Source organism: Benincasa hispida, chromosome 10 (genome assembly GCF_027475165.1).
Source record: "Benincasa hispida cultivar pf3 chromosome 10, pf3_genome.v1.1, whole genome shotgun sequence".
Taxonomy (NCBI): domain Eukaryota; kingdom Viridiplantae; phylum Streptophyta; class Magnoliopsida; order Cucurbitales; family Cucurbitaceae; genus Benincasa; species Benincasa hispida.
The window spans coordinates 4,033,557-4,051,095 of record NC_143487.1 but is presented as its reverse complement, the minus strand read 5'-3'; the positions used below and the strand labels follow the sequence as shown (position 1 = coordinate 4,051,095).

Below are 17,539 nucleotides of genomic sequence, written 5' to 3'. Positions count from 1 at the left end.
ACTCTCAAAGGTAGGAGTTCTCAAAACACTCAGGATTAAGGTCATGTCACCTATGGTCATTGAGGTGAGATGTAAGTCTCAAGTATCAACGGCGTTATATAAAGAGACTAGTCATCTCATGGTCCAGTCTTATACAAACTCTTTGTATAGGACACCCCTACTCACATATCTCCACATGAATGGTCAGGATCTACCATCTATAGTAGTTCACAATACTTGCAAACCTCTACAAAGCGAGTCGTATCCGTAGTGTCACCAGGATCAGGTATCCCTCCTTAATCCTTATACTACAGACCTTTTTAAGTTATCACTTAAGGCATGATCCACTCGTATATCTCATATATATGCTTAAGTTTACATACAATAACCATGGAGCTTTGTTTATTGGATATGAGTAAATGCCAAATAAAATAACTCTTATTTTATTCATAACAATGTGTATAGATTACAAACTACGAGACTCTGGGAGAATTAGGGCATCAATCCCAACATCTTCTTCATGTGCACGATAACAATCCATCATCATCTATCTTGCCATTTTGTTGTTCTTCCGTTGCTCTTTGTTCTTCTGCTGGTCATATTTTTCTTCCGCTGCTTCATCTTCATCATCATCTTTTTCTTCTTCCTCTGTCGTTACTACTCAATCTACTTCTCCCATGGCTGCTAAATCTTTCGCAACTTCTCCTTCAAGGTTACAATTTATTATCAAATCAACTCTTCAAGGTTATAATCATTCTCTTTTATTTTCATTTCATCAACTCTTCCATTTAACCATAGTTATTAAACCTTATTAAAACTAATTTTGTTTAAATAGATGGAGCAAAAAATAAAAAATTGTCAAAACTAAATCATCAACAAGCAAAGGAAACAAAGGAAAAGGAAAGAAAATAATGAAAATCGAATCATCAATAAGCAAAACAAAATGAAATAGAATAAAATCTGAAGAGAAAAAGAAGGTAAAACCAAAGTGGCTGAGATAGTGAGTGATAGTGTTCTATCACTATTTATCAGAAATAAATAGTAACAGTACCATTAAATATTATGTTGATTATTGATTGTTGTTGGTAGATAATGTTAATGGTTTGCACTCTCTATTTTTTATTTTTATTTTTTGGTAGATAGTCTTATGTCTTGTTCATTGTCTATCTCCATATATCAATAGAACTTAAACATCAATACATACTTATCTATCTGGGATAGGAAGAGATAGAATACTATTTCTGTCTATCTGAGATAGACACGACTGAGATAGAAAGAGATAGAACACTATCTCTGTCTATCTGAGATAAACAGAGGTAGAGTTCTATCATTGTTTATCTGAGATAGACAAAGATAGAATACTATCTATGTCTATTTGAGATAGATAGTGATAGAGTTTTATCATTGTCTATCTAAGATAGATAGAGATAGAATTAAACAATAATATCAGTTTGTATATAGTCTGCACTCTATATTTTTTTTGTTGTTGGTAGATAGATTTATGTTCTATTCATAGATTATTTAATAGATACTTGTTTATCTGAATTTGATAACTTTGAATTGAGATAGACAGAGATAGAGTACTATAATTGTCTATCTGTGATAAATAGTGATGTTCTTTATTAGTAATTATTTAAGATAGATAGTGATAGAGTACTATCAGTGTCTATCTCTCTATCAGTGTCCATCTCAAATAGACAAAGATAAAACACTATCGTTGTTTATCTGAGATAAACAGTGATAGAGTATTATCATTGTTTGGCTGAGATAGACATAGATAAGATACTATCAGCGTCTATCTGAGATAGACAGTGATAGACTTCAATGAATGAGTTTTTAAATGATGGGTGACTTCAATGAATGATAGAATTCTATCATTTAAGGATTTGACTTAGAAGAGAGGGAAACGTAGTTGCAATGAATGTGTGATGTACAATTAGGAAAACAATCGTAGTTTGTGTATTTAGTGATAGACAATGTTGCAAATATCTACATCTATCTGAATCTATAGACTTTAATGAATGAGTTTTTAAATGATGGGAGAATCCAATGAATGATAGAGTTCTATCATTTAAGGATTTGACTTAGAAAAGGGGGGAACGTAGTTGCAATGAATGCGTGATGTACAATTAGGAAAACAATCATGGTTTTGTATTTAATGATAGACAATGTTGCAAATATCTACATCTATCTGAATCTATCTACTGATAGATTCAAATACATGTCATAATCTATATACACAGTGATAGACATAGATAGTTGTCTATCTGTATCTATCTATTGACTTTCTTGTTGAACTTCACCTACCTGATATCAGTAGATAGAGTCAGATAGACTACTATATGTGCCTATCAATAATAGTTTTTGTGCTTCTTCCAATTTTGTACCTATCATTGATATGTAATGACTTAAAAGTAAGGTACTATTAAAAACATTTTCAACTCAAGAATAGAATAAAAAAAAATATCATTCATAAACTCTAATGCCAATCTATTTGTCTATACATGTATTACAATGAAAAAATAATGATTACATCATTTGATTAATTGGTTGAAGTTTGCAAGTCCTACTATTATGACATTTACGATTACAACGAGTACATTTTGATGAACTTTTAAAATCACCTACAGATGGAATTCTTTACTTCCTAGGTCTTCTAGCTTGACGTTTAACTATAGGAGGTAATGTTTTCATGACATCTTCTTCAGCTCTCCAATCCGAATGAACTCCAATAGGTCGAACACAACCACTGTATGCTGCTGATAATGTTCTTCTATAATAAAAGTCAGCTACATAAGAATAGGTATCTAAATTAAGCATTCGGAGAACAGCAAGTGCATGTGCACACGGAATTTCCTCAAAATCCCATACTCGACAACTGCAAGATCCTAAGTCTAACTTCACTATTAACTGTTTATCTCCATCCATTATCTTGTATCCAGTGTCGCTAATGGGATCAACCTAATAGATAAATACGAGAAAGGTAATTAGTATCAACAACTATTCAAAAAAAAAAAAAATGTAATCATTGTCTATCTAAGATAGACATTTTACATACTTGTTTATTTGAATCTATTTATTGATAACTTTGAATTGAGATAAACACTAATAGAGTACTATCACTATCTATTCAAAGTACTATCAGTGTATCTATGATAGATAATGATAGTACTCTATCAGTGTCTATCTAAGATAGACAGAGATGGAGCACTATTAGTGTCTATCTAAGATAGATAGAGATAGTCCTCTATCAATGTCTATCTGAGATAGACAGACAATAAGAAAAAGACAAAATTCTAACTAAGAAACTTCTTGATTTTTCGTGTTTTCATCATAATATGTTCTCAGCCCAAGAAATCAAAGGAGTTTTCATTGCAAAAGCAGTTGTACTTCGATCATAAAACCATTTTTGCAATATATCTCTGATTGAATTAAAAAAGCTAGCCACGGGTAATTCTCTAGCATCCTTAAAAACTGAGTTTATACTTTCTGCAACATTTGATGTCATTGTTCCATACCTTCTTCTTTGTGAATAAACCCGAGACCACTTCTCAAACCTAACACTACTAAGATAACTTCTAATATTCGGGAAGATTGACTCCATGCATCTCATGTGGTACTCAAAGTCATTAGTAGTGTTGGCATTAGCACAACTAAAGAAATAATTATCAAGCATTGGATCCTTAAAATGAAGTTTCAAGTTTCTTAAAAGATATTATATGCACACAGTACTCAACATTAGCAAATACTCTTAAAATTCCTTTAGGAATGCTAAGATGCCTATAAGAAACAATGACTAATTTCTCTCATTCCTCAAAAGTACTTTGTATGATTTAAAAAAAACATGTCCATGATTCGTCATTTTCAGAACCTATGATACTAAATGTAAGGGGAAAGATTTGATTGCTACCATCTAATGATGAGGTTTTAATAGCATGCCACCAAACAAAATTGTACCATCAACATATGTGATAGGTCTACAATACTTCCACTCTTCGATTGATGCACTAAAAATCATGAAGCAAAACTTGAAATGACCACTAGCATCCATTTCTAAAGCAGTGTAAGTACCTATAAAAATATATAAAAACATTTCTAGCAGCATGAATAGTAACTGTATAGATAGACAGTGGTAGATAACTATCCCTGTCTATCTATTATAGACAGTGATAGACAACTATCCTCGTCAATCCAATATAGACTAGTTGTCTATCACTTTCTATCTACAATGGAAAAAGATAAAAATTTGCTAAGGAAAATGGATCATACCTGGATTCATTTCATTCAACTTTTCAAAAAATCTTGGAATCAAGGTGTATGATTCAATTGCATCTTCTTTTAATATATTTAATATGTGTTCTTTTGCCCTTTGATGGCTACACCATGCTGCATTTAACTATTTTAAGGATCCATAAAAAGTAAATGATTCAATCTAGTTATTACTCTCATGATCTTGGCCCAAATCCTTGAGACTGGAAAGGTTAAAGAAAGGATTTAAATTAAATTCTATTTTAATTCTAAACTTTCATCATTATTTGATTTTGGTTCCTTAGCTTTCAAATTAAAGATTTTGTTCGAGTCTTTCAATTTTACATCAAAACTATTCAGTCGTTAACATGTTTCAAGACAACTCGACATGCGACCTATTGCAAATACTTGTCCTAAATAGAAATTCAAGTAAAAGAAAAGAATATAAAAGATTAATCATGATTAAAGATCACAATAGTATTCAAGCCTTGAAAAACTCTTCGTAAGGACCAAACGCGAGCATGTCAACATAAAGAAGAGAGAAGTCCAAGACATAACTGTCGATCAAGAAAGCTTGCGATGTCCGTTGGATGAATGTCTCCAATATTGAAAGAACACAGAGCAGCATGTTGAACATTTGCTGTGGGAGCTGGGCCATATATGCGAATGTTAGGGACTGCACGAAGATTTTCATATAGATACTTCGCCAATTCTTCCTGTTAGCAGACAGCACGTCCTTATTGTTAGACTGAAGTATCAAAACTCAAACATATTTGTTATCTCATCCTAAATTTTCAGAGTTCCAGGTAACCCAGTTGATGAAAAATAATATCTAAATCCCTTGATTAAAGAAAAAATTTCATTACTATGCAGGCATTTAGTTGACACCCCGATTTACTTGCTTAGCACATTCATAAATTTTTCACCCCAAAATTTTTCTCAAAGAAAGAGATACATATGCCAAATTTGAATCAACTCACTTCATAAATTGAAGCCATTTTACATATCATTTTATCTTTATGTCTTCTATGTAATCTCTTTCTTTTCAGTTGCCTTTTGATATTTGCATTAAAAAGTTTCTTTGGTGGACAATTTTCTATCCTTTGTTCCTACTAATAATTCATCTTCCCTCTTCATTAGATTTGCGGCGGAGACACCAGCAATTGGACCTGGGAGCTGCTATTGATTATTTGTCTGGAATTGGAATGCAAAAGATTCATAGACATCACAAAATTTTAGCACCATTCAAGAAGTCAGTTATTTAGTTCTTATGAATCCCGATGACTCCGGATAGATGATTTATCAAGTTTGAAATTAAGTTGAGTGTCAATTACTATGAGCACAAAAGATGAGCAAACAAATAACAGTGAATAAAAGCACACAAAACAGCAACCAGCATAGAAACTTATGGGTACTGAAGATCATGACATATATATTTTTAATTTTAATCGAGTCCTATATATTGAACGTTCTAAATTTTCCACCTCATTCTGAAGCAATTTTTCATGTTAAAATAAAAAGAAAGACAAAATTGCACCCTTGCACTTCACCAACCTGGAAGGAGGTTGTGCAAATGTGGAATGGTCAAGAAATACATCTGATATCATCCCTCCACTACCTAGAGCCATGTAGGACCAGATATGAAAATTAATTAGTTATTGACCAAATATGATCTTGATGTAGGAATCAAAAGCCCTTTTATTAACTTATATCTGTCATCAGAATCTTCACAAAGAGATAACCCGAAAGCCTCCACCTTAGTCAATCAACAAGAATACAAACAAGTATAAAATGTAAACCCATTGAAATTGATAGATTTTAAATGTGAATTACAGAGCTTCTATATCCACCCACTTCAAGATACTCGAACCACCTGTCCATCCACCACATATAAATTCTGAGACTCTGACTAACTAAAGATCCAAACAGACAATTTACAGTAGCCCATAGTCGAGAATACAAATTACTCAAAAGAGCGCACGTAATTGGGGGATTGAACGAGCTTTCTTTACTGCATAATAATTAGTAACAAACTGTTTTTCTGATTAAATATCCCGTGTGGAGAATAACAAGCACTTGCAGAATCAGAGCTTAATCGTGCACTAAACAGTATATATTTAGAAGAAAAGTACTTGCCCTAAACTACTGAAATTGATGCAGTAGCCTAACACCCTACGCACCTCATCTTCTGATTTTAAATTCGCTAGGCCCCAAGAACAAGCCGCTAGATTGATAGCTTCAGTTGCATTCCTAGTAAAAACGATCTCCTTAGCTTCTCCAGCATTGATAAAAGATGCAACTTTCTTTCTTGCCCGCTCATACTCATCAGTTGCTTTATGTTGGAAACGGTAGGACCTCAGAACGATAACTCCTCACCCAACACTTTTCTAGTACAATTGATGAATAAGAGAATCAATTTTCATTCATACATAAAATACATCATTCCTCTTAAAATCAAGCAAACTCTTTCTAATGAAAAAAATCAATAAACACCTAGAAGATAAAATTATTCAAGTAAATCAAACAATTGAGATACCAAAATATCAAATATTATAACATAAACACCAATAATTGTAAAACAAATGATACCAAATAATAGTGGGGTCATATTAGCAAATCAATATAAGCATGGAAGCAACACAAATGAATATGTACCAATTTTGAACAATATGTTGAGATTAAGAAGGTAGCAATTTTATGAATACTCCCCTATAGAAAAGAATTTAACAACACTTAAAAAAAGCTCAATGATCATTTCTTTTAACGTAGGATAAATAAAAAACTCAAAATGATTTACTCAAAATGATTTTCATTCAATAATATAAACTATAGTATAGCATAATTTCATGCTCAAAAGGAATTTAATAAAAACTCAAATCAATTTCATCCAAAGGATAATTAACATATTTCAAACTCGATATCCTTTTAGCTGAAAATTTTTCGAGAAAAATACAACAATAGAGCAAACATTAATTGACCAAAAAGCCAAATCATAAGCAAAATAGATAGATATGCATTCAATTCTCATGCCATTAAATCCAAATTTTAAAAAAATATATTTAAGAGATCTAATTTTCATAGAGATACTAGAAGAATAATTACCTCAATAATAAAAATATAAAATTACCAAAAAAAATTATTTTCCTTTGTTAGATTCAAACAAGCTATAAAAGTTGCTACAATTTGAATTAGTTCCCCATTTGAAGTCCAAGCAACAATTGCTTCTTGAATCATATCTACAAGAAAAGCTCAAACAGAAGATTTTGGTATCCATTTCTTGGGTCCTTCATTGTTAGGGAGCAAAGACTTTGGAATCATTTTAAATTAGTTCCAACTTATTAGTATTCATTTTTGGCAAATAAAAAGTATTAAATTTATGTTCAACTTGCCACATGAATAACAAGTAACATTAGATAAGAATTTCTTTTTAACTAATTGATTTTCACAATCTTTTTCTCAAAGAAATTCTTTCTTGGAGCATTTTTTCAATTTAAAACAATTTGGTCTAATATGACCTTTAACTCCGCAAAAAATAACATATAGGTACAAATTTTATTTCATATGCATATCTCTAGAATTACTATGATTATGCACACATTTAGTGTTATGCATACATTTTGATTTTTCATGAACATATTTATGCATAAATTTTGATTTTTCATGCTTATTCACAAGGTTCACATTATGAGCACATTTTGTTTTAGAGTGGAATTGTTTATGCACAGACTTTGAATTTTCATGAATATGTTTAATTTTTTATGCTTTGGCATGAAATTAGATACATTAGGCAAAGCATATTGAGACATATAAGATGTAACAAAAGTAGTACTTTTAGAAGTAGATGAACAATTTTTGTTATATAGTCTAATCCCTTTTCATCATTAGAAGATTTACTTTTATCTAATTTTTGTGCATCAATAGTTAATTTCTTAAGAGATTCTTTTTGTAAGTTCAAGCTCTTTAGTAGCAAGCAATTCTTTTTCTTTAAACACATGCAAAAGATCATATTTCTCATGATTGTCACATTCAAGAAACTTAATTTTATCAACAAGAGAAAATTTTTCTTTTTCTAAAAATGTATTACTATTTTCCAAAGTAATAATTTTATCTTTCAAGTTAGCAATTTCACCTTTCAACTCTAAAAAAGTAGATCTAATTTTCTCATTTTCATTTTTCAAATCATTCAATTCAATTTTCATTTCACATGAAAAATATTTGAATTCACCATTCTCATTTTCAAGTAACTTAATTCTATCATTCATTTTCTCATCATAACATTCATCAATTTTATTATGCAACATCACATTATTAGCTTTATTTCTCAAACATGCATTTTATCTACCAAAGATTTATTTTTCTATAGATAATGCTTTAAATTTCTTGGATAATTTTAAATATTTAGATCCAAGCTTTTCGAGATCACATTGCATGTTTTCAAATACATCACATAGTTCATCGTAAGTAGTGGATTTTTGAATTATCTCATTTTTGTCACCTTCATCTCCGGAATCATTATCCAAATGAGACATTAAACACAAAGAGGAACCATCATATTTTTCTTTTTCCCTTTCGTAATTTTTTCTTCATTTTGATAATTGTAATTTTCTTCACATCAAAATCATTTGTACTACAAGAAGAATTTTCTATGCTATACATATTGTCAAGAAAATTTCACATATCATATGCATAATCAAAATGTGAAATTTTATCACATATTTTATTATCAAAAGCACTACATATAATATTTATGGCTCGGGCATTAAAATAGAGCAATTTATCGTTCATATTTAATTTAGACAAATTATGTTCACAACATACAAGATATTAAAATCAGTAGCAAACAAAAATGTTTTCATCTCTTTTTCCAAATATAAAATTTTTTACCATTAAAGAAAGAAGTGTATCAACACATTGACCTTCTAAAGTCATCATAAAGCTCTAGTAATTAAGCTTTCAAATAAAAATTTCAAAATATTAATAAGATACTTTTAGTACCAAAATGATATTTGAAATTTAATTTTACGTAGAAGAGCTAGGAGTGAGAAACTCAAACAATGGGTATCAATCTAAAATGATTTATGAAAATTTTTATCCCAAACAAGAGAGTATACCAATTGTAGGATCGGTGTGACAACCCTAGAAAGGTGAATAAGGTTTAATCAAATTAATTTAAAACTTTCTACTAATGTGAGCCCAAATAAACAAATTTAATTTTTTTTTGCTAATAAATAATTTAAACAATAAATTCAACCCAAAATAATCAACAAGTTAATAATACTATTTAAAGCACTCAATTTGATTCTAATAACAAGATTGGTATGGATATAGAAATTCAAGAACAACCAATCAAAATAATCCAATATGAGCAATTAATTTCAAGAATAAAAATTACAATTAATTTCAAGCAATAAAATATAATAATAAATTAATTGTAAAATTAAATAGGAAAGGGATAGAGAAATCGACATCGAGAATTTTATAGTAGTTCGGCACAACCGACTACATCCACTTCCCAAGCACCTCTTGGATATGTCACTACGAAATTGACTCTTTCCACGACTTAGAGTCGAACCGTACAATGTTCTTTTTCTGGGTGAAAGAACAAATCTTATCATTTCCACGGTTGAAAATCAAACCGTTACAACTACTTTTTTTTCGGAATCAAGAGCAACTCTTACAATAGTTTAACAAACTCTCTAAAATAGTGGATTTACAAATTTAGCACTCAAAGAATAAATCCTCACAACATAAATATTTCTCTCAAGAAGAAGTTGAAAAGAAGAAAATTGAAGTTTTGAGAGAGAGCAACAATGGTGGCTTAATGAGTTATGGAGGATTGAAGATAATAAAAATTGTTGTTAAAATTTGGAGAAAGATGAAATGTTTAAAAGAGAGGAAGATTGTGAAAATCACATTCAATTTGGGCTATTGGAGGTTGGTAAAAGAAAATTGAATGGTGGATAGTTAAACTCAACTAGTCCTTAAACACATACAAAAAAAATAAAATAATATATATCTTTTAAAATAATTTCTTTTAAAAACCAACAAAAAGAAAATGTCCACCACGTATCCAAAATTAATTATTAGACACAAATATAAAATAATATTAAATCAATTTCTTTTTAAAAACCAACCCAAAAATCAAAAGTCTACCCTTTATTACTCATCCATTGGTCCAAATAGTACATTCCAATCAGTCCACTATGATAAAAAATTATGCCACGTCATCAACTCAAAATTTTTTAGTTAAGCTTGTTTCGGTCCTATCTTATTCGTTTGAACTATGATTTGAGTGATTCAAATTTAGTTATAATCATTGTTTCGAGCTCTATACAATAGATATTTCAAAAGACTCAAATTGTTAATGAATAAAAGCAGGTTTGTTATCATCAAAACATTAACTAATTAATTAGCTTCTCCAACATTGATAAAAGATGCAACTTTCTTTCTTGTCCGCTCATACTCATCAGTTGCTTTCCTACTACATTTACAAATAGTTTTAATTCGGATAGACATCATTTTAATTCACGTTTCATACCAAAGTATAAATAATCTACCTCAAGGACTGTATGCCATGATGAACATTTGAATTGTAAGCCTCTTAACAATTCTGCAAAGCTTTCAATACAGCAATAGATTTCTGAGAGGTGGCAGCGTTATCCAAGTATACAAGCTTGAAGCCATTTACTTCCTGCAGATAGCAACACAGCCCTTAACACCACCGCATGAAGTGCTACAATAACAGTCTCTTGAGACTAAATAGTGATAGTCAGTATAACGAGATTCACAACCTTGAAGGAACTAACAACCAAATAGAAGATAAATAGTGTTGGTGAAAATTTAAGTTTTAAAGGAAATAGGCACTTTAAGAATCCCATTTTACTAAGAATTGGGAGTGAGACTTCACTTTTATACTCCCACCTTGAGTTGTGGGTTTGGGCTCCAAGGGGTACCCATATTTTAGAGAGAGTGAGGAGGTAGGTAAATGTGGGTACGGTGGACATCCCACACGCGCATGCCATCGCCGTCGTCCGGTCGGTCAGGCAAGACGAGGCGAGATGCCATTCATTTACGCACCTGCACGTTCATTGGCTGTGTGTTTTTTGCGATGGTTTTTGTTGGCTCTTTATGCCTATAAAAGGCGCAAGCCTTCAACAGTTTAGATCATCTCATTTTTTTCATCACAAAATTTCATTCCAAAGTTTTTCATTCTCTCAATTTTTCTTTTCATTTCCATTTTTTGAGCATCAAAGTCATGAAGGCTGTGAGTTTTTCGATCGAGTACTGTGAGATTTGATCGAGACAGTTTTGTTTATTCTATGTTGTTTTATCTTGAGGATGACATGGCAATTCTGTAGAATTTCTTGCACATTTGGGAAGAGCCACGAAACGTCTTAAAGAGAGCGAGATTCGCAACTTAGCTTGTAACAAGTTTCTGTTTTGCAGGTTCTATTTTTCTAGCAACTGTTGTTTCTAATTATTCACTGTCAAATCTTGTCTAATAGAGGGTAGCGGTTCCAACAATTTCCACGAATTTTAAGACGTCTTCCCTCTACCACTGTTGCGACGGCCTTTTCAAATCAGAAAGACATTATGACATCCGATCTCAACCGTCCATTCGGTTTGAAGGAGTGAACTTCAAATGATAGAAGTAGAAGATTTTGTTTCTCCTCACAGTCAAGAAGGTTGCTGACGTTTGTATTACAGAGAAGCCAATGGTCCCGAACAAAGATTCAACTGAACAAAAATAAAAGAAGCTACTGATTGGGAAGAAAAATATTTTTTGTGTAAAAATTTCATATTAAATGGTTTGATTGAGGATTTGTATGATTACTACAGCACAATGAAGACAACAAAGGGAGTTTGGGAAGCCCTGCAGAAGAAGTAGGATACCGAGGAGACCATGTTGAAAAAGTATGTCATCAGCCGTTACCTTAAGTTCCAGATGACGAATGACAAATCTGTAGAAACCTAGTCCCATGAGCAGCAAAAGATAGCCCATGAAATAATAAGTGAAGATATGCCTCTAAACAAGCAGTCCCAAGTTGTCGTTATTATTGATAAGTTGCCTCCTTTGTGGAAGGATTTCAAAAACAGCTTAAAGCATAAGACCAAGGAGTTTTCCTTGGAGAGTCCGATCACCCAGTTGAGGATTGAAGAAGAAGCTCGGAACCAAGACCAAAGGGAGGAGGTAAACATTATTCCTGGGAAATCTGCCTCTACCGTGATAAAGCTGACCAAAAGTCCAAAGGAACTAAGAGGAAATGTCAGAACCGTGGTTCCAGCAACTGGAACAATTAGATGAAGCAGAAACCCCCCTTAGGAGAAACGACACAATTTCTTTTCTTTGACTGTAATAAACCTGGACACATAGCTATGAACTGTAGGAACATGCTTCGTCCTGCTGGTAAGGCGAACTTGACAAAAGAACCGTTAGTTGCCATGATCATAGAAGTAAATGTGATCGGTGGTTCTGAGGGGCGGTGGATAGACACTAGCGCTACACGCCATGTCTGTCACGACCTTCGTCTCTTTAAAACTTATACTAAAACTAAGGATAAGAACATTATATTGGGAGATCACCACTCAATAAAAGTTATCGGAACTGGTGAGGTGGAGTTGAAGTTTACATCCGAAAAAACTCTCACTTTGAAAGATGAGAGCTTTTCTGCACACTCTGAAACAAGAAAGAACTTGGTCTTGGGCTATCTCCTCAACAATGTCAGTATTACCCAAACAATAGAGATAGATTTATATACCCTTACTACGAATAATGTATTCATAAGGAAGGGTTATGCAACTGAAGGAATGTTCACATTAAATTGTGACATAAATAAAATGAAATATTCTATTTATATTTTGTGTTCTTTGAATGTTTGGCATGCTAGACTTTGTCATGTTAATAAGAAATTAATTAGTAACATAATTAGGCGGGAAATGATATCTAAGTTATCTATGAATGAATTTGATAAATGCGAGTATTGTAGTCAGACTAAAATAACTAAGACTCTACATAAATCTATAGTTAGGGAATCTGAGCCTTTAGATTTAATTCATTATGACTTATGTGAATTTGATGGCATCTTGATTAAGAACAGTAAAAGATATTTTATTACTTTTATTGATGATTTCTCTTATTTTACTTTTGTATATTTGCTGAAAAACAAAAGTGATGTGTTTGATGCTTTCAAATTATTTGTAACTGAAGTAGAAAATCAATTTAACAAAAAAGTTAAAAGACTTCGTATTGATAAGGAGAACTAAATATGACTCAAATAGCTTTAATGAGTTCTTTAACTCACGTAGAATAATACACGAAAAGACTGCATCCTACTCTCTTGAAATGAACGGAAAAATCGAAATGAAAAATAGAACTTTAGCTGAGCTAGTAGTTGCTATTTTACTCAGTTCAGGAGTCATATCTTATTGGTGGGATGAAATCATCCTTACCGTGTGTTATGTCCTAAATAGAATACCAAAATCTAAAAACACAAATTCACCTTATGAAGTCCTCAAGAATAAGAAACCGAACTTGTCATACTTTAAAACATAGGGATGTCTAGCCTTTGTAAGAATTCCATACCCTAAAAGGAGAAAACTTACTAGTAGAGTCTATGAGTGTGTCTTTATAGGTTATGCTATAAATAGTAAAGCCTATAAGTTTTGTGACCTAGTAAACCAAGTGATCATCGAGTCAAATGATGTTGACTTCTTTAAGGATAGATTTTCCTTTAAATCGAGAAATTGTAGGGGCTCGGGATTCAGTAGTCTAGCCCTAGTTAGAAATCCTACCTCTACAGAGGAAGCCAACCTATAACTTAAAAGAAGCAAAAGAACTAGAACCGTCAAGGATTTTGGGATGACTTCTAGATATATATGTAAAAGAAGATCCTAAAGACCTAAAAGCTATCTTGTCTTCTGTAGATGCCAACTTATGGCAATAAGCTATAAATTATGAGATGGACTCTCTTGAGTCAAATAGAACTTGGCACTTAGTAGACCTACCTCCAAGCTGCAAAGCAATAGGTTGCAAATGGATCATAAGAAAAAAGCTTAGACCTGATGGAACAATTGACAAGTTTAAAGCCAGGTTAGTAGCAAAGAGCTTTAGACAAAGAGAAAACATGAACTTTTTTTTACATTTTCTTCTCAATCACTAGAATTACCTCAGTTCGTGTTTTATTTTCTCTTACTGCCTTTTATGACCTCATAGTACATCATATGGATGTAAAGATCGCCTTCCTAAATGGTGAACTTGAAGAAGAGATTTATATGGAACAACCCGAGAGCTTTATAGTCCATAGTCAAAAGAACAAGGTTTGCATGTTAGATAAATTTGTTTATGGTCTAAAACAAGCTCTTAAGCAATGACATGAACAAATTGACAACCTAATCCGATCTAAAGGTTTCAAAGTCAACGAAAGTGACAAATGTATCTACTACAAGGTTGGAAATGATCTTTGCACGATATTATGCTTGTTTGTAGATGATTTATCGATCTTTGGATCGAACTTGTACGTCATAAATGATGTAAAATCCACGTTTAGTGCAAACTTCGATATGAAAGACTTAGGAGAAGCGAGTATAATCTTAGGCATAAAAGTGGCTAGATCTGAAAAGGTAATTTCTTTGGATCACTCTCATTATGTAGAAAAGATTCTAAAGAAATATAATTACTTTGAATTTAAACCAACATGTACTCATTATGACCACAGTGTTAAATTGTTCAAGAACACTGGTGACAGTGTTAATCAAACTGAGCATGTGAGCATCATAGGTAGTCTCAGATATGCTGCTAACTGTACCAGGCCTAATGTAGCTTATGCTGTAGGATTACTTTGTAGGTTTACAAGTAGATCTAGTATAGAACATTGGAATGCTATAGCTGGTTATGAGGTATTTGAAGAAAACCCAAAACCTAGGATTACATTATCAGAAATTTCCCACTATCTTGGAAGGGTTTAGCATGTTGACCGTTACTCCCTTTCAGATGATTCAAAGGCTACAAATGGCTTATTTTCAATATAGGTGGAGCTGTCTCTTGGAAGTCCATGGAAGTCCAATAACAAACTATCCTAGCTCAATCTACGATGGAGTCAGAAATGATGGTACTAGTAATAGCTAGTGAAGAAACAGGTTGACTTAAAAGTCTGCTATAAAAGATTCTCCTATGGGAAAAGGCAGTACCAGCCATATTGATCCATTGCGATAGTACTACAGCAATAACCGTTATTACAATGGAAAAAGATAACAAATGCGTCGTAAGCACAATACCATTAAAGAGTTCCTTACTACTAGTGTAGTTAAAGTGGATCATATATGGACTGATGAAAACTTGGTATATCCTTTGACGAAATGACTGGCCAGAAAGAAGGTTTTCAAAACCTCGAGAAGGATGGGACTCATGCCTATAGAAAGGTGAATCACTATGAGGAAAATCTAATCTGTAGACTGGAGATCCCAATAAACAGGTTCAACGGGTAATAACTGATCACAAGTGATATGAAGTGAATCATGCTAAAACAAACACAAAGTTCCCTTCCTATGATCTAGAGTATGAACATGATATCCTAAAGTGTAAGAAAGGTTGAACTTAGTTCTTAATTAGATCTGTACATGATGTCAAGTGGGGTACCTAGCTACAGGAGTACTCTTGTTAGACTCACCTATGTGAATGTGGAAGTGGGGGTCGCATCCTATGGAGTTTTAGGCAAACACTCTAGAGCGTTCACTAAATTGGGATGTTGTGTATAAGATGTTGTTAAAGCACGGACTTTCGAACTACACCCTAATAATGTTTTGTGTGAGATGTTGTTAGAGATAGATTTCAAAACCATGAGTTATTCTAGTATATTCTAAATCATCTATACCACGTAAAGGTTCAAGCCATAAGACACCTTTGTTTATGTACAGTGTTGTATAGACTCTATTGCTCGATGAAAAATGCTTTTCCTGTGTTTTTTTCTTTAATTTTCAAATAGGGGATTGTTGGTGAAATTTTAAGTTTTAAAGGAAATAGGCACTTTTAGAATCCCACATTGCTAAGATTGGGGAGTGAGACCTCACTTTTATACTCCCACCTTGAATTGTGGGTTTGGGCCCCAAGAGGTACCCATATTTTAGAGGGAGTGAGGAGATAGAAAAATGTGAGTACGGAAGTGAGTTCCATTCCACAATGTTCTATTCTCTCAATTTTCCTTTTCATTTCCATTTTTCGAGCATCAAAGTCCTAAAGGGTGTGAGTTTTTCGATTGGGTTGTGCAGATTCGATCAAGTTTATTTTGGGTTGTTTTATCTGGACAACGTGGCAGTTACGTAGAACTGCTTGCATACTTGGGCAGAGCCGCGAAACATTTAAAGAGAGTGAGATCTGCGACTCAGCTTGTAATAAATTTCTGTTTTGTAGCTTCCGTTTTCTGACAACTGTCGTTTATGATTGTTCGTTGCTATCAAATCTTGTCTAACGGAGGGTAGCGGTTCAAAAATTTCCAACAAATGGCTTTAGTGATCATGCAAACATAGGAATTGGGAAAATTACCAAAGAAAAATACAGAGAATAAAAAAAATGAACCTGATGAAGGATGGGGAAATCAGGACAGGATGGGGAAATCAGGACAGGTTGTGTGGCCAAGCGAAAAAGAGTTGAAATGGAAGTCATCTGGTTCCTTGGCAGTGGAAGCAAAAGCAGAAACTGAGAAGGGAGAGGAAAATGTGCGGTTGCGGAAGCGGAGAAAAGGAGAAGATGAAATGCAACAATTAGGGTTTATAAATTGGAATTGGAAATGGAATGATGAGAGCTTGAGAACCATACATTCGATCATCCTCTCTCGTTCCCAAACTTGAGAATAAAAAAGGCCTGGATAAATGGATGGATGGGATCGGTGGTAATAATTCCTTTCATATTGTTGTGTAAAATACATATGTATATACTAGTTGGGAGACACGTACATCACGACTTAATTTTTTTCACATAAATGTTTAAATTAAATTTTAAATGTTAATTTAATAATTTTTTAACCTAAAATTTTGATTCAACGTTCATTGAGTTTAATTAGTAAATATTTGACATGGAAAGAAGTAATTTAAAAGTAGTCTAAAAAATTATATATTTCTTGTTTACAAGTTAATCGACAATGAAAATGTGATATTTTTAATGTTGTTGAATTTTTTTTAGATAATTTTTAAAGATAAGTATTTTTTTAATGAATATACTTATAATTGATTTTAAAATTTAAATAATGATATGAAGTTTAAAACTATAAATAGAAAAAAATATATAAAAATATTGGATGAACAAAATTAAAATATAATG

At 32.4% G+C, this 17,539-nt stretch overlaps 1 pseudogene across 1 annotated transcript; it reads right to left on the bottom strand.

Moving 5' to 3' along the window:
* Positions 1–2,420: 2,420 nt before the first annotated feature.
* Positions 2,421–17,106, bottom strand: LOC120087976 (uncharacterized; annotated as a pseudogene). Its single transcript, XR_005484756.2, has 6 exons — positions 16,799–17,106; positions 10,785–10,918; positions 6,408–6,614; positions 5,782–5,845; positions 3,281–4,943; positions 2,421–2,940 (listed from the first exon to the last, which is right to left on the bottom strand). The product of XR_005484756.2 is annotated as an uncharacterized LOC120087976 (transcript).
* Positions 17,107–17,539: the final 433 nt, after the last annotated feature.